The sequence below is a fragment of the Lissotriton vulgaris genome, chromosome 12 (genome assembly GCF_964263255.1).
Source record: "Lissotriton vulgaris chromosome 12, aLisVul1.2, whole genome shotgun sequence".
Lineage (NCBI taxonomy): Eukaryota > Metazoa > Chordata > Amphibia > Caudata > Salamandridae > Lissotriton > Lissotriton vulgaris.
The window spans coordinates 713,115,670-713,131,811 of record NC_141700.1 but is presented as its reverse complement, the minus strand read 5'-3'; the positions used below and the strand labels follow the sequence as shown (position 1 = coordinate 713,131,811).

The following is a 16,142-nucleotide window of genomic DNA, read 5'->3' as shown; positions in this document are numbered from 1 at the left end:
GTGTAGAAACTCCATCCATGGCATGCAAAGTAAAATGTTACTTGTAGACTGCAGCACTTATTATGCCATCCACTAGTGTGACAAGGAAAAGAGGGCTTACCATGGTAGCCCGAATGCTGCAGTTTAAACCTACAGTTGGACCTGTAAAAATAAACCTTTTTGACAGGTAAAAGTTACTTTTTAACTGTTAGTAAATCTCTCTTATGTAGGTTTTGTAGTGTGATTAACCACCCACTTACTATATTGTAACTCAAGGTGAGCCATCTGTAATTATCAGAATAAAGAAATATCACAATCTACCCTTCACTTGAAGTTGAAGAGTAGTAGTTTTTGCTAAATGATAATTAGACAACAGCATCAGGTTAACTCACACAGATGTGATACCATACAAAACCTTAGAAACTAGTCTACTGCTATGACAAGTACATACACTCAAGATATCCACCAACAACAACTAGGATTATAACATAGACACAAAATTCCACCCTGTATTTCCTAATACTCTATCTCACCAGGGGACCTGCAACAAAACTACCATATATGACCAGATGATCACTCCCATTTATTGCTGCCCACCCAAGAAAGATTCATGTAAAGTAATTTCTACACCAACTTGGGTCTATAAAAGTCAGCTTCATTTCACATTAACTCCTTAGTGAGTAAGAAATATTTAATTTTTACATTTTTCTTTCTTCAGCTGGCCTTATATTTTGGTTCTATGGGTGTAAGTAATTCTTAAGCAAAACGAGGGCAAGATGGCATATAAGCATGATAGGTTGTTGGGATGTTTTGCTGTGTGATGCATGAGCTAAATGCTTGAAGAGTGCACAATGACATATTTTACCACAAATTTGTTTGCAGTGTCCACTCACTGTTTCACAAACAAGTCGCCCACCACAATGGAGCAAAGAAAAGAAATAATATTAATTGCTGTTTTTTTCTTTTACTCCAGAGCCTAGTAACTAATGAATGTCAATAGATGTGCCTAAAGATCCTTTGGGTCAAGTACTAGGCTTTTCTGCCTTGTGACTATATTGCCTAACAAGGCCTTTCGTACAGAGAATTTCATCCTGGTCCTGAAGAAAGCTCCCAGCTCCTCTAAGCAAGTCAGGGGCTGAAACATGTTGGCAATCATCTGGGTTTCAAACAGTCCACCTTTCAATTTTACCAGTGCCATATAGGGACACGAATAAAGATTGCTTTTTCCACCATAAGATATTTTTAACCTTTCTTCCTCTGTATTGGAAGTGGTAGAAAAAACATCTTCCCAGCTAAGTGGGTTACCACCACCACATTGCAACTTCATAGGTCCCCTACCTTAACATGCAGAAGAGCTCCCCTGACTATCAGAGTTGAAGCCCATGCCAATAACATTTTGACCTTTGTCAGCATGAAGTGGAGCCCTATAATGAAGAATGTCACTAATTGTTGGGTGAAGGTTGTCATATTTTAAAGAAGGGACTCTGCAATAAATATTCCTTTGGGACATTTTCTATTTCTTCTTTGGCTGTAATTTTTGCAGAGTGCTCATAGTTTGAGTTTGATTAGGGGATTATCCTAGCTTTAGCCTCCCCTCTACCACCTTTGTTATTTGTGATACACCGGAATAAACATTGTGTGTAAGAAGATGTTATAGAACAATTTTAGATGAAAAGTCTTCATCTAATACCCAATGATCGCTGCTTCAATTTTGTGGAGTTCAGATGTCAGTAAGCAGGGAAAGTTTAGTTAAAAGGTCCTCAGGCTTTGGTTCAGTGCAACTCACAGGATGGTGCCTTGGACTCCGAATGGCATATTTATAACCCAGTTTGCATCATGTTCGCATCATGCAACGTGATAGATGAGCAGCACAAACTTTTAGTGAGAATTATGAATCCACGCAAGGCCGCTTTTTGTGGCCCTGAGTGGCTCCATAAATCTGACGTAAAGCAGCGCAAATCACTGCATTGCCTTACTCTGCCCTGGGAAGGCGTTGCACGGGTGTTCCACAAAACTCCCATGGATGTTGACACATTACCAAATTTACCAGAGTTAGCAAATCAGGAAATGCACAAAAAAGATTCGCCTACTCAGGGGAGGCATACAGATGAGAAATATATTTATTTCTCCTCATTACTTGCTCCGCTTTCCATATTTGCTGCATTCTCCAGCACACACAGAAAGAGGAATAAGCCTCAGGGCATAGTTTTTTGTGCACATAAACAATCCTGCTTGCAACTGAGGCCCCCTTGCACCATGGTGCAAGGGTGCCTCGGTTGGCGCAAGGCTGCCAAAAGGGCACCAATGCAGGGGAAAGGCAGGATGCACTGTATTGACTTAAATGTGGCACATTCCTACTCTTTCCCTGTAACACAGCGCAACAAGCTGACTTGCTTTCCTGCACCGCACAGCGTCACAATTTCATAAACATGTCCTCAAGAATCTGCCATCAACCATCCTGCTTCTATGTGTCAGTGCTGCTTGAGTGATCAAATGATTATCTGCAATACACAGGCCCCTATTATACTCTGAATGGAGTGGTATTATTTGTAGGTAGTACAGCCTTTGCCCTAGTAAACCTTAATTGTTGTGCAACGTATTTTAACTTAACGCTGGCAATCATTGAGAGCCAATGGATGTTTTAGAGTTGGTCTTATGTGGTCAATGGAATCACAGTCTAGTTACTTGATTTAGGAATCTTTGATGTTCCTTCACAAGATGCTTTGGGATCCCCCTGAAATCAATGTTACGATAACATAGGTGTGTCATCATCAAGAAGTTTGTGAATGCCCCACAGTCACCTGGTCTGTGAGAGGATTTGACAGAACATGCAGGGTTGGTGGTTTATATATTTGACCTTTGCCTTGATATAGGGAAGGATAGCTCAAAATTCTGAATGACACTAAGGGGCTTATTTGCAAGTACAGTGCACTGCGGAAATGTCACTTTTTATGATGTTTCCGCAGAGCACTGGGCTAACCATATCTAGGCAGTCATGTAAAGCCACCCTGGGTGGCTTCATGGCTTTGTAAATATGGTGGGAGGCAACGCAGGACAAGTCGCTGCGCTACTTCACACTGCGATGGTGAAGCATGCTATGGGCATTATGGTGGGTGTAACCACGTAACACCCATGGCATTTGGCACATTCCCATATTAACACCAAGCTGTAAATGTGAGAATGCATCAAAAGCCTACGCCTCTCCAGAGTGACATAGGGGTTGTTTTTATGAGGGAAGGTGTCTCTTTCTCTGCACAAACAACATGATTTCAATGCAGACACCCTTGCACCATGGTGTAAGGTTGCCCTTTGTTGGCGACTGGCAGCCATTTTGAACCAGCACTGTGAAAGAGGACAGAAATGTGCTGAATCCTGTAGATACAGTGCATTCCTGTCTTTTTCTTTTGACGTAGGGCAGCACAGCAAGAAGGCGTGCGTTCCTGCCTTATGCCATAATACTGTAAATGAGGGCCTAAGTCTCCTTACTATTATTATTATTATTATTATTATTATTATTATTATTATTATTATATGAAACTTGTAACGCGCTCAGCTTACCCGGGGGCATCCCGGCGCGACAGACCAAAGAAGGAGAGACTCGATTACTCACTACTGTGGAAACAAATAGGTTTTAAGGAGTTTCCTAAATAGTAGGATCTTGGGCTCTGAGCGAATCTTAAGGGGCAGAGAGTTCCACAGAGATGCCACCTGTACCGAGAAACGCCTGCCCCCAGTCCTAGCTCTCCTAACTCTCGCAGATTGCAAAAGATGTTGCTGGTCTGAGCGCAGAGGGCGTGGAGGTTTATAAGGACGGGCCAAATTAAAAAGGATGGGGGGGCCTTTGCCATGTAGAATTTTATGGGACGTACACAGCGCCTTGAATTTCACCCGCTCCTTAACCGGGAGCCAGTGAAGCGCTTTGAGGGCCGGGGCAGCGGAATGCCTTCTAGGGATCTCCATCAAGACTCTGGCAGCTGCGTTTTGCACCTGTTGGAGAGTTTTAAAGGTCGCTTCAGGGGCAGCAAAAAACAGGGCATTTCCAAAGTCGAGCCTCGAAAGGATTAAACCACGCATCAAAAGCTTCTTAGCTGGATCCGGAAGCAGTGGTAACACCTTTCGGGCTGACTTCAGTAGACCGAAGCAAACCCCCGCGGTCTTCCTGGCGTGGGTCCTAAAGGACAGATCTTCCTCCAACCATACTCCCAAGGACTTGATCTCCTTCTTGGGAGATGGTGGATCGCCAAGAGACCGGGGCCAACAGGAATAGGGAAGACTGTTCTGCCCCTTCCCAGACTTGGTAGAAACGGTTGGAGAGGAAGGATCCCAACCATTTCAGGGCCGTCCCTGAGACACCTACCTCTGACAGGCGTTGGAGGAGCACCTGATGACTCACGGTGTCAAAGGCAGCACTCAAGTCCAGGAGGATCACTGCCACTGATCCTCCAGTATCAAGAGTGCTCCTTGCTTCCTCCACAACCGCCAGCAGGGCTGTGTCCGTTCCCTGGCCGGGACGGAAACCAGTCTGGGAGTCTCCCAACAGGTGGTTGGACTCAAGATAGTACGAAAGCTGACGGTTAACCAGCTTCTTGGCGATTTTAGAAAACCCCGGCAAGTTTTAGATCCACCTAACATTTGGAAGGGCAATCAATGTGAAATTAGTTAAGCCAGCTCCACCTAGGAACAGGATTTCAGTTTTAACTTCATTCCTGCAAAGTAGGCTCTTGTTCCTCGAATAGAAAACATAGTCCAGGCACATGCTGATGCGTCCCTATTTATTTTATTTTTTCCACTTTACATTTGTAGGCTCACTGTATTGTTTTAAGAGCTGTGCTTAAGAACAAACATAAATGTAACTGTAGAGGTTTATTGGGGCAAATGTTCATAAAAAACTAACGCAGAGAAGGTGATATATAAGGCCAGAGGATGTCGGCATAAATGGGATAAAATGTGGGTGCATTGGAAGAAGAATCAAGGGTATTAATGTTGTTTGGGGGGGGGGTGGGGGGCTGAACTCTAGAAAGGACTAGAGACTTCCTACTGATCACTCTAGGCTGCTTAGAGCCAAGTAAATGTTGCTTAACCAACCACAAAAGATGATGATTTTGGAGTGTGTATCCCTGACATTGTGATTGTGTGACCTGTACTGATCTTTGTTCAATAAAAAGAGTTAAAAAAAAGTTCATAATACATTCTAAGTCCAATACAAAACAAAAAAATCTAACTTAAAAACAGGATAAAACAATCAATATCTGGTGCAACCAAAATTACATTTTATAGATTACAAAATACTCTCCAGTAGGCTTTTCTGCTTAATAAAGAGTAGAAAACACACTATTCCTACTACCACATGAAAGTAGCACGTTAGTCAAAAATGCAATTGCACCAGATCTGTACCACACCTGAAAATTTTAAAATATGGGTTTTAGAAACCTAAAAAAACAATTTTATAGAAGGGACAATCAATAAGTGCATGACATATTGAGCAATTCATGTTTCAAAAATATTAGCCCAAGCGACTTTTGTCTCATAAGTTTTTGTACAAATCTGGTCTAAGGAAAATTGAATTACACCCAATCTGTACTTTAAGAATCTCTATACACAGCACGGGGTCAGGTAACTTTGGGCTATATCCCAATGAACCCTAGGCTGTTCAATGTAAATCTAATGTAAGGTTTCTTCAACAAATAACTCATAACCAACCTATGGCACACTTTGAAGGACGTTTTGCTAAAAGTATGTTTGGAAATGGCACCCACATTCCTATAAGTCCCAACAAGCTGTGAGTAGTTTTAATTTAATTATTATTTTGGAGCAGAACCTTAGCCCATTTCCTTTTACTGACAAGAATTACAACTCAGCATAGCTTTGATATTTTTGTGGAGAATTTGCATAATGACTGCTTCTACAGGACCCTTAAAAGATAGGAACTTGCCAAGAAGTACCATGACATAAGATTTAATTCCTGTTTAATACTTTTTACGATGGTCCCCTTGGATAGAGTAAGTAAACGTTTTAGGGCTGCGCACTCAACTGGCTCCCAAACATGATTAGATTCCAAACACATACCTAACCCCATACAGAGCAATTGTAGAAATTTTGCAATCATACGCTTTCATAAGTGGGGCCAATAAGAGCCCCCTCCATGCATCTGGTTGAATTTCACTAAACATCCCATTTGTGTTGGTTTTACACTTTGCATGTGAGCATCCTACTTTAGGGTCCTGAAAAATGTCAACACTAAGGGGCCGATTATGATGTCGTCCGTAAACTCTATTTAGTGAATTGTTTTAAAGTCGTTTCCGTCCGAATCGGGTTCTGCGAGTCTGACCGAACAATTATGATGCTTCCAGACATCGTTTGGTCAGACTCCCAATGACTTCAACGGAGTCTGTGTTCCAAACGAGAACATAGGCTCCCATTGACAAAAGGGGTGGTTCTGTGTATGTAGGTAGGATCTGACTGCATAGTTACCCCCCACTTTTTGCCTGGTGATTTGCTGGTTTTTGACTAGTCTCACTGGGATCCTGCTAATCAGGACCCCAGTGTATCTGCTGCCTCCCTAAATTGGTTGTGTTATGTACTTCGGTACACTTCAGATTGGACACTGGGGTACCCTTGTCAATCCCTAGTATATGGTACCCATGTACCCAGGGCGGTACCCCAGAGGCCTCCGATGGGCTGAAGCATGTATTATGAAGCCCATGTGAGGCCATGCAAAAAAGATCTACAGGACTGCCATCGCAGTTTGTTTAAGTTGGTGCATGCACCACTTACTTAAGATATTGGTTTACTATATCTAATGGACACTACACTTCAATCCTGTAAGTCACCCCTATAGCAGGCCGTGACAATCCTGTAAGCAGGATGCCTGGTTCTAAGTGAGAGGGTGCCACTGTATGAGCAGGACACCCCGACAGCCTACGGAGTCCATTCTCCCAGGTTGTTAGTGCTGCAGCCATTGCCAATATATATCGAGTGGCAATATCGACTGCGTGATGACAACTCTAAAATGGATGAAAGTAACCCTATCGTGTTTGGTATCAAACACTGTGGAATCATGCCACCACATTGGTAGCCAGTGTGGGAGGTACAATTCAACCCCTCAGAAATTAGCTTTGTGAGGTGCCTGGTGTACCTGGTACCAGCCTTCTAGTCCCGTGCAGCCCAAAAGGGTTGCTGCCGACCAGAGACACATTCTGCCCTCCTGCTGCTGAGCCAAGCTCGAGGAGGGAAAGGCAGAACAATAGGCATCCTGTCACAGGGAGCTGTGACCACCTCCCAGACAGGATTTATTGTATTAGGCCTTGGTGGGTACGCTTGCCAGTGACGAAAAGTCTGCATGAGAGGCACATTTGGTGTCCCTGTGCATAGTCCAGTTCAAACCAGTCTTGGGAGCCGTTGGCTCCTGCTCTGGCATGAAACTGGACAAAGGACATGGGAGTAACCTCCCCATTGTCCTAATCCTCCCCTTGGAGGGTCCCCTGAATCTGTCCAATCCTCTACTGTGGATACAAAAGGGCTTACCTAGCTATAGGACCCTAGATTTGACGTGGATAAGATTCTGATCAAGAAACCACTGAACTTCGACTGTCTGGACTCTCTGGACTTTGCTGGACTTCGTTTGAGCCCGACTTTGTCTCCTTCTCAGTCTGAAGCTTCGTCTGTGCCTGTGCACCATATAGGCTCCCTGCAGGACCTGTGGAGCATCAAGCACAACCAAAGATATCTACCTTGGAGTGAAGGAGTGACTCCCCTGCATTAGCAGGCACCGTAATGCAATTGACCGTTCTGTTTAACCTGAGATCTTGCAGACTCTGAAGGCTCCAGCAATACAGGAGGCTCCATATCCCTCGAGGTCCGAGCTGCCATCTCACCAAGTTTGAGGTCAGAATCCCTTGTGGGGGCTGCAATACTTGTACCCCTGTGCAACGCGTGCTTTTGCAAGTGCAAGTGCAAGTGCATATGCTTCTTGGCATTCCCAAAACAAGTGCGCTGGCCTCCAAGTAGCCCCGACCTCTGCCATCATTTCCACCAAAGAACTTTGGCCTCCTCGCAATGAGTGCTCCGTGGGGTGTTGCTTTGTAAATCTGCTTGCGGTATCCTCACGACTCCTGTGCCTCCAGCCTGTGGGTCCTCTTGAGTGTCAACACTGCTTTTCTCTGGCTCCTCTGGTTGCTCCAGGCTTGCCCCCAACTCCCCTGTGCTTGGTGCGTCTCCTGGACCTTACTGGTCCGAACCGTAACCTTTCTTGTCCACCTTCATGGCTTGCCGCTGGCAAGGCTTGTTGGTGCTCCAGGCAGACACCAACCCCTTAGCACTCTACATCCTTCATAGGACAGCTCATATTTGGCTCCTGGTTGTCCTCGCCATCTCCTGGTCCCAGTGGCTGCAGAGTCAAGATCCCACTCAATGCCCCTGAAGCACCCCACGTCAGTGGGCATTCGTCTAACAACCCCCTGGTCACTCCTGAGTGACCCAGACTGTGTCCCCTCCGCTTTCGGGTACACTTCACCAAGAATCTACCTTTGGATTTCAACGGACACGTTTCTTCTTTCCCGCAGTGGCCTTTCCTTGAAGTCATCCATTGAGACTGACGGCGGTTTCTGACACCAATTCAGCCCTATGCAGCCGGCTTTCCTGGGATAGGTAACTTTGGTACTAGGGTATCCACGGGTGGGGTGTCTCACCAACATCCTAGGATGTAAAAGGCTTCCTAGTAATCCACTGGGAAGGGTTCTTAAACTTTAAAACTGCAACAGTGACTCTCCCATAGAATTGTACGGTACCTGCTGTCAAGTTCCCACACTGCACCCAGCCTCCATGGGGTCCCTACTTACTCGCCTTGGGTGGTTCCTTGGGGTCCCACTGATTCTACATCCTCTATACACTGTCTTTACTCGAGTCATGGTTCTTATACCACTATTTTAGTATATGGTTTGGTCTCCCCCTAGAGCCCACTGTGTTATTAGTGCTACTTACGAGTATTTCTGTGCTACAGCATTGTGTGCTTTGTTTTTATATGCATGTAGCAGACACTGTGAAGTATTTAGAGTGTGTTATAATAATAAATACATATTTTTATAACTACTGTGTGGATCTCCCTCATTTAACCAATACAATAAGGTTGCATTGTGGTAAAACAAGCTGCTTCACATCGCTTCAAGGCTAAGCCTGAAGGCTGCTCTCCACAGCTACCACTTGGATAGCTTTCTAAGGCTATCTTTGACCTCTTTAATCACCATAAGGGTTGTTTGAACTGGTGCAGGGTGCCCACTTTAATTAGTGGACAGCATATACCAAGCCAATTTCTCACACTGGGGAAAAGCTTGCACCCTGTGGTCGACCCCTTATGGTGCCTGCCTCATGTGCATGCATGTGAAGGGGGGCCCATGGGTACCCCCATGGGCCCAATTCGGAGGGCCCTGGGAGAAGGGGGACCTGCAATGGGCTCCTAAAGTCAGATTCCGACAGCTGATCTGTTTCGGAACAACTGATTTGTAAAGGCTGTCCAAATCTGGCATCCTAATCGTTCGGCTGGAAACCTGGTCCGTAGACTGCTATGATCCTGCTCCGATAGACACTGTTACTCACAATGCCTTTCTAAACCAAGTCAGACAGTCTAAACACTTTCCAGAAATCGTAATCGGCCGTTGGTAAAAGTGTCAAAATCGGTCGAAAAAGGCGGGTTCTGAATCAGATTCGACGATTCGAATGCAGAATGACATCGTAATCGACCCCTAAGTATTTATATGAGTTCACCACTTAAATCTGAGTTGTATCATATAACCATTTAAAGTTAATTACTTTTCATAATTTTTTTTTTCTCTAGGTTGAATTTCCCAAAAACTTTTTGGTACAGTATAATTCTAGGGCCTCCAAATTTCTCTGTAGACCAATTGCGTATAATCTAAAAGAATCAAATCATCAAAAAAAAAGGACATTGGATATGCGTAGAGCCCACCTCTGGGGAAAAAGACTTCATAGACTTTAAAACAGCAAGCAAATCTATCACATATAAGGTAAACGAATTGGAGCCAGGACACAGGCCCACAGAACATTCAACATTGATATTTTCCTCAAAAAACACCCAGACTTTCATTTTCAAATGTGCCCAACTCACTGTGTGCAATTCATGCAACTAATATAAAAGGTGCCAAGGAATGTTCCAGGTTCTCAATTTATCCCAAAGCAATCCTCTTCACACTCTTTTGAATGCCCTGCGGAAATCAATAACACAGTAACACAGCCTTTGATTCACTGCCCAAGATTTCCTAATGATAGCCCACAGGGCAAATCAGTGAAACTAGTGGTAAGGCCCTCCCAAAATCCACTTTATTTAATTGGAATAAGGCTGTTGGCTGAATTCATTCTTTAAGGTGGATCAATAAGATTTTCGAGAAAGAATTTTTTGTGTGGCTCAATGATTAGAGCGGCAGACCCTGATGCAGAGGTCTAGCCCGGGACCAGGGTTCAATTCCCCGGCTCGGCGGGTCTTGGGCTCAAAAATTCCACGGACCTGATAATTCGCGCCTCTGTGCCTATTCCAATCATAGAGTCACACTCTGCAACTCTGGGCAATAGCTTGCTTAATCTCCACAACGGCCCCCACAATGCTAAGAATGCCTGGCCTCCACTTTGGGGGTGCCCAGGAGTGGACGCCTCACAGGGAAAGCCAGGATGGGTTCCACAGCGGTATTCGTACAAGCACCTTGAGACCCTTGCAGGTGAGTAGTGCGCTATAAAAGTATCAATTTAAATTTTTACATTTATTTCCAGTTATTCAATCAATCAAGACACTTATAAAGCACAATACATACCCGTTAGGGTCTCAAGGTGCTGTGGGGAGGGGGGTGGGGGGGGGGGGGGGGTGCTGCTATTTATCAAAGAGCCAGGTCTTGAGGAGTCTTCTGAAAGCCAGTAGGTCTTGGGTCTGCCGTAGTTTTGTGCGGAGGGTGTTCCAGGTCTTGCCAGCGAGGTGGGATAAGGATCTGCCGCCGGTGGTCATTCTTCGGATCCGAGGGACTGTGGCAAGGTCGAGGTCTGCGGAGCGAAGCTGGCTGGTGGGGGTGTAGAAGCTGAGTCGTCTGTTGAGGTATGCTGGGCCGGTGTTGTGGAGAGCTTTGTGCACGTGGAGGAGGATCTTGAAGGTGACCATCTTGTTGACGGGGAGCCAGTGCAGGTCTCTCAGGTGGGGAGTGATGTGGCTGCAGCGGGGGATGTCGAGGATCAGGTGTTCCGAGGCGTTCTGGATGGTTGCAGATGTCTCAGGAGCTTGGCCGACATTCCTGCGTAGAGGGCGTTTCCGTAGTCCAGCCTGCTGGTGATGAGGGACTGGGTGACTGTTTTTCTCATTTCGGTGGGGATCCACTTGAAGATCCTGCGGAGCATTCGGAGGGTATTGAAGCAGGATGAGGAGACGGCGTTGACCTGCTTAGTCATGGAGTGGGTGGAGTCGAGGATGACCCCTCGATTTTGTGCATGGTCGGTGGGTGTCGGTGCTGTTCCCAGTGTTGTCGGTCACCAGGAGTCTTCCCAGGCTGAGGGGGTGGGGCTGAGGATGAGGACCTCCGTCTTGTCTGAGTTCAGCTTCAGTCGGCTGTTCTTCATCCATTCAGCGACGTCCTTCATTCCTTCGTGGAGGTTGGTTTTGGTGGTGAGAAGGTCTTTACTGAGGTAGATGATCAGCTGGGTGTCCTCGGCGTAGGAGATGAGTTGAGGTCGTGCTGTCGAGCGACGTGGGCAAGGGGTGCCATGTAGATGTTGAACAGCGTTGGGCTGAGGGAAGAGCCCTGGGGTACGCCGCAGATGATTTAAGTGGCTTTGGAGCGGTAGGTGGGGAGGCGGACGCTCTGAGTTCTGCCGGAGAGGAACAATGGGGTCCAGTCCAGGGCCTTCTCTTGGATTCCGGCGTCGTGTAAGCGTGTTCGTAGTGTGTTGTGGCAGACCGTGTCGAAGGTGGCTGACAGGTCCAGGAGGATGAGGGCCGCTGTTTTTCCGTTGTCAAGCAGAGTCCTGATGTCATCTGTGGCAGCGATGAGGGCGGTTTCAGTGCTGTGGTTGCTGCGGAAACTGGACTGGGATGGGTCCAAGATGTTGTTCTCCTCGAGGTAGCGGGTCAGTTGTTTGTTGACGATATTCTCGGTGACCTGGGCCAGGAATGGAAGCAGGGAGATGGGCTGGAAGTTCTTGAGGTCCTTGGGGTCCGCCTTGGGTTTCTTGAGTAAGGCGTTGATCTCGGCGTGCTTCCAACTCTCCGGGAAGGTTGCTGTCTCGAAGGAGATGTTGATTTCTCTCCAGAGATGGGGTGCAATGGCTGTGTTGGCTTTGTTGAATATGTGGTGAGGACATGGATCTAATGGTGATCCGGAGTGAATGGTGTTCATAACTTTGCTTGTGTCCTCGTCATTGATGCTGGTCCAGGAGAGCAGGCGGTTTGTGCAGTGGTGGGTGTGGGGGTGGTGGTTATCGGGGTGGTCGTGGCACTGAAGCTGTCGTAGATGTTGGCGATCTTGCGGTGGAAGAAGGTGGCCAGTGAGTCGCACAGGTCTTGCGAAGGCAGGATGTTGTTGGAGCTTGGGTTGGAGAGTTCCTTCACAATGTTGAAGAGCTCTTTGCTGTTGTGTGCGTTATTATCTAGGCCGTCCTTGAAGGAGGCCCTCTTGGCAGCTCTGATGAGTTGATGGTGTCTGCGAGTGGCGTTCTTGTGGACTGTGTAGCTGTCAGGTGATCGTTTGCGGAGCCAGTTCTTCTCCAATTTTCGGCATGTTCGTTTGGAGGCCTGGAGGTCTCCGGTGAACCAGGTGGCCTTTTTGCTGGTGCTGCTGTTGGAGGGTGACTTGAGCGGAGCGAGGGTGTTGGCGCAATCGTTGATCCATTGTCGGAGGTTGCGGGCGGCGGTGTCGGGATCGGTGGAGTCGGCGGGTGGGTTCTGGGTGAGGGTGGTGGTTAGCTGGTCTTCGGTGACTTTGCTCCAGCAGCGTTGAGGCTTCTGTTGAGTGCGGTGGTGCGTGGTGGGCTTCCTAAAGGTGAAGTGGATGCAGTGGTGGTCTGTCCAGTGGGGTTCGTTGGTGTGGTTTAAGGAGACGTGGGGGCTTGCGGTGAAGATGGGGGTCGAAAACAACTTGCATGCTGGATATTGCTGTTGTGGCGCATTGCATCACTTTGCACTGATGCAAGCCTTTAATAAATCTGGCTGAGATAAGTTATCAAAATAACTCATGCACCTCTTATCTTAGTCATTAGGTCTCCCCATAGGAATCTCTCCAGTAAACATACCTGTATCTCATAGACTCTCTCTCCTCTATGGTTTGGCACTGCACCTAATAGTCATTGTCTCAGTGTGTGACTAGAGGACATTCTCTGATATAGATGAGGTCAAGATTACTGACAGAAGTGCAGCTTGTGATGATGCGTTGAATTACATTCTTACTTCTCTATCTCAACCAGTCAAAAGTAGAGGTGTATTTATGTTAACTCCAACACTCATACACATGGGCGCCTTCCATTTTCTGCCTGTGGCTATCAAACCATATCGTAAGGATTGTAAAAACGGTTCGATTTATATGAATTCAGCACCTGGTCATTAGTTCCCTTTTATAAAAAGGAACCAATTAGTTATGGAGACCATTGTTTATCTGATTTACGTTTATGTTACATTATGTTAAAATTATTTTTAGAGTGCACATTCACCATACAGTTTCATGGAGCTAAATATAGGGACAGCATGCAGCTGGTTGTTTCAATCATATGCTTGGGAGAATGGCCATGCTCTTAAGAGTTTTCTGTTTTGAAGATAGCACGGTGGGAGTTCCCTAAATGAAGGGGCAAGAACAGAGAACCAAAGGGCATATTATCATGGAACGGCGTTAAAATTATCGCCGCTTTAGCTGCAGAAAACTGACGCTAAAGCGGTGATAATGGGCTTGATAATATGCCTTTGAGAATTCCAATAGAAGCCATGTTCTGGTGTTAACAAGGGCTTCTATTGGAATTCTCTACGGCGTATTATCAAGCCCATTATCGTCGTTTTAGCGGCAGTTTTCTGCCACTAAACTGGCGATCATTTTTACACCGTCCTTGATAATATGCCCCCTAGCTCTGCCTAACCTCTCCTTTTTAAAAGTGGGGATAACCAGGAGGTTGAGGTGGGATGACCTCGAGCAGGGATATACCTCTAGGCGTGAGTAGAGATGAATTGCAGATAGGTGGGAGATTGTTAATCATAGGAGACAAGATACAGATTAGAGGTAGCAGAGTCATTTTAAAGTTAACCTTATTACTTCCTGGCTTTCTCCTGGTGCATCTCTTAGGGAGAAAACTCTAAGCACATGTCTACAGAATACATGAGCTTCTCAGTGGACCACTCTGGCAGCCACTTTCCCTCGTGAAAGCTGCAGTACTCATCTTTACTCTGGTGAAATGATCAGATCCCCAGATTGAGCATCTCTCTCATGCAGCTTCTTTGTCTCCATCATTTTCGAACAGTTGGCCTGTAGGTTGCAGAGTTTTAGATCTATCAAGGTAAAATCTTAGGGCCAGATGTATCAAGATACCGTTTTGCGAATCCTAAATAGCGATTTTTTGCGAATCGCTATTTAGAATTCGCAAAACGGTATGTATGTACAAAATCGCTATTTATTTGCGATTTCTTATTATTCTTTATTTGCGAATTTGCAATTTGCGAATTCACAAATAAAGAATAATTTCCAATGCATTCCTATGGGCCAGGAGGCCCATAGGAATGATAAATCGCAATTTGAGAATTATTTCAAGGGTGCAGGGGTGTCTCAAAGACACCCTGCTGCACCCCTGAAATCTACATGTGTGTGCATGTGGCACACATACATGCCCTATGGGCATGTATGTGTGTCACATGCCACCCTTACAAATGCCAATTAGGACATTTTTAAAAGAAATCGCAAATTACCACCAACTACAAGTTTCTTAACACAAATTCGCAAACCAAAAATGTGTCATACATATCATTTAAGGAATCGCAAAATTTGCGATTCCTTAAATGCTATGGCAAAATAAGGAATCGCAAAAAATTGTGATTCCTTAAATTGCGATTTTTTGATACATATCAAAAATCGCAAATCGGCCGTTTGCGAGTTGCAAAGGCCGAAATTCTGCGAATTTCGGCCTTTGCGAGTCGCAAAAGCCTTGATACATCTGGCCCTTAGAGTGTGCCAGACATCGAAGCTGTGCTACTGAGCCCACCCATGTAAGCACCTGTGGGGAAGAAAGAGGTTTTAATGAAAATGTCCTTGTTTGGAGCATGCTAGCCAAAACCTTTGGGATGAAGCCAGGTTGAGTCCTCAATACAACCTGTCAAAAGGGAATACAGTATACAGTTTGTAGCACCGTGTTTTCTAATATGTGTATGCATTTGTCAGAAGTGCTCTGACGACTGGAACCCTTGTTGATTGATGGGCTGCCCCCTGGAGGAATTGACAAACGCTGCTGGAGCACTGGGAACTTTTATTACTGCAGCTGTTACTTTGAAATGGACTTGGAAGCTGAGGGAGAATTACGGGAGCACACTGGAGCCTGAACTTAAGAACTGACCCACTGAAAATGATAAGTCCGTTGACACCGCTGACTGAAACTCGAGGAGAGAAGTTCAAATGGCGACTCTGAGGAAACTGAAGAGGAGAGCTCAGTGGTGGCTCTGAGGAGACTGGAGCACCGGGAGAAAATCCTTGAAATGTCCGAAAAAACGGCTGGAGCACTGAGCACGAAGAAATCTCTGTTTGGACAAAAGGAAACAACCCACAAGCTGGCAGATATCCGAAGACACAGCCGATGGTAACAGAATGCCGCTGGCCGGGTAAACAGTTCTGAAACAACTCACGCCAAACCCGACACATACGCAGAACACCCGTACCTCGACAAGCTCAGGGTGGGTTCAGCGCTCCGTCACTCCCTGGCAATTACTTTATGACACCAGACAGCTGGTCGCACCAGCTGCACGACCGGGGGAGACGATTATTGAGGTAATCCACTGAGAGCTGTCGTCCTCTCGCTTCCACAGACTACTAGTCCAATGTCAGTCACCCTAACTTCTCCCCTTGAAAACACCACCCGGCAGCTCCGTAGCATATCCCTCACAACAGTACCTTGGACCAGGGACTGGAACACTGCAAACCCACTCCTCCAGACGC

At 46.0% G+C, this 16,142-nt stretch overlaps 1 protein-coding gene across 2 annotated transcripts in view; it reads right to left on the bottom strand.

Moving 5' to 3' along the window:
- The window catches only part of LOC147678090 (hydroperoxide isomerase ALOXE3-like), a 155,803-nt gene that overhangs the window by 128,815 nt on the left and 10,846 nt on the right, over nt 1-16,142 (bottom strand). The gene's annotated exons all lie outside the window — the stretch shown is intronic.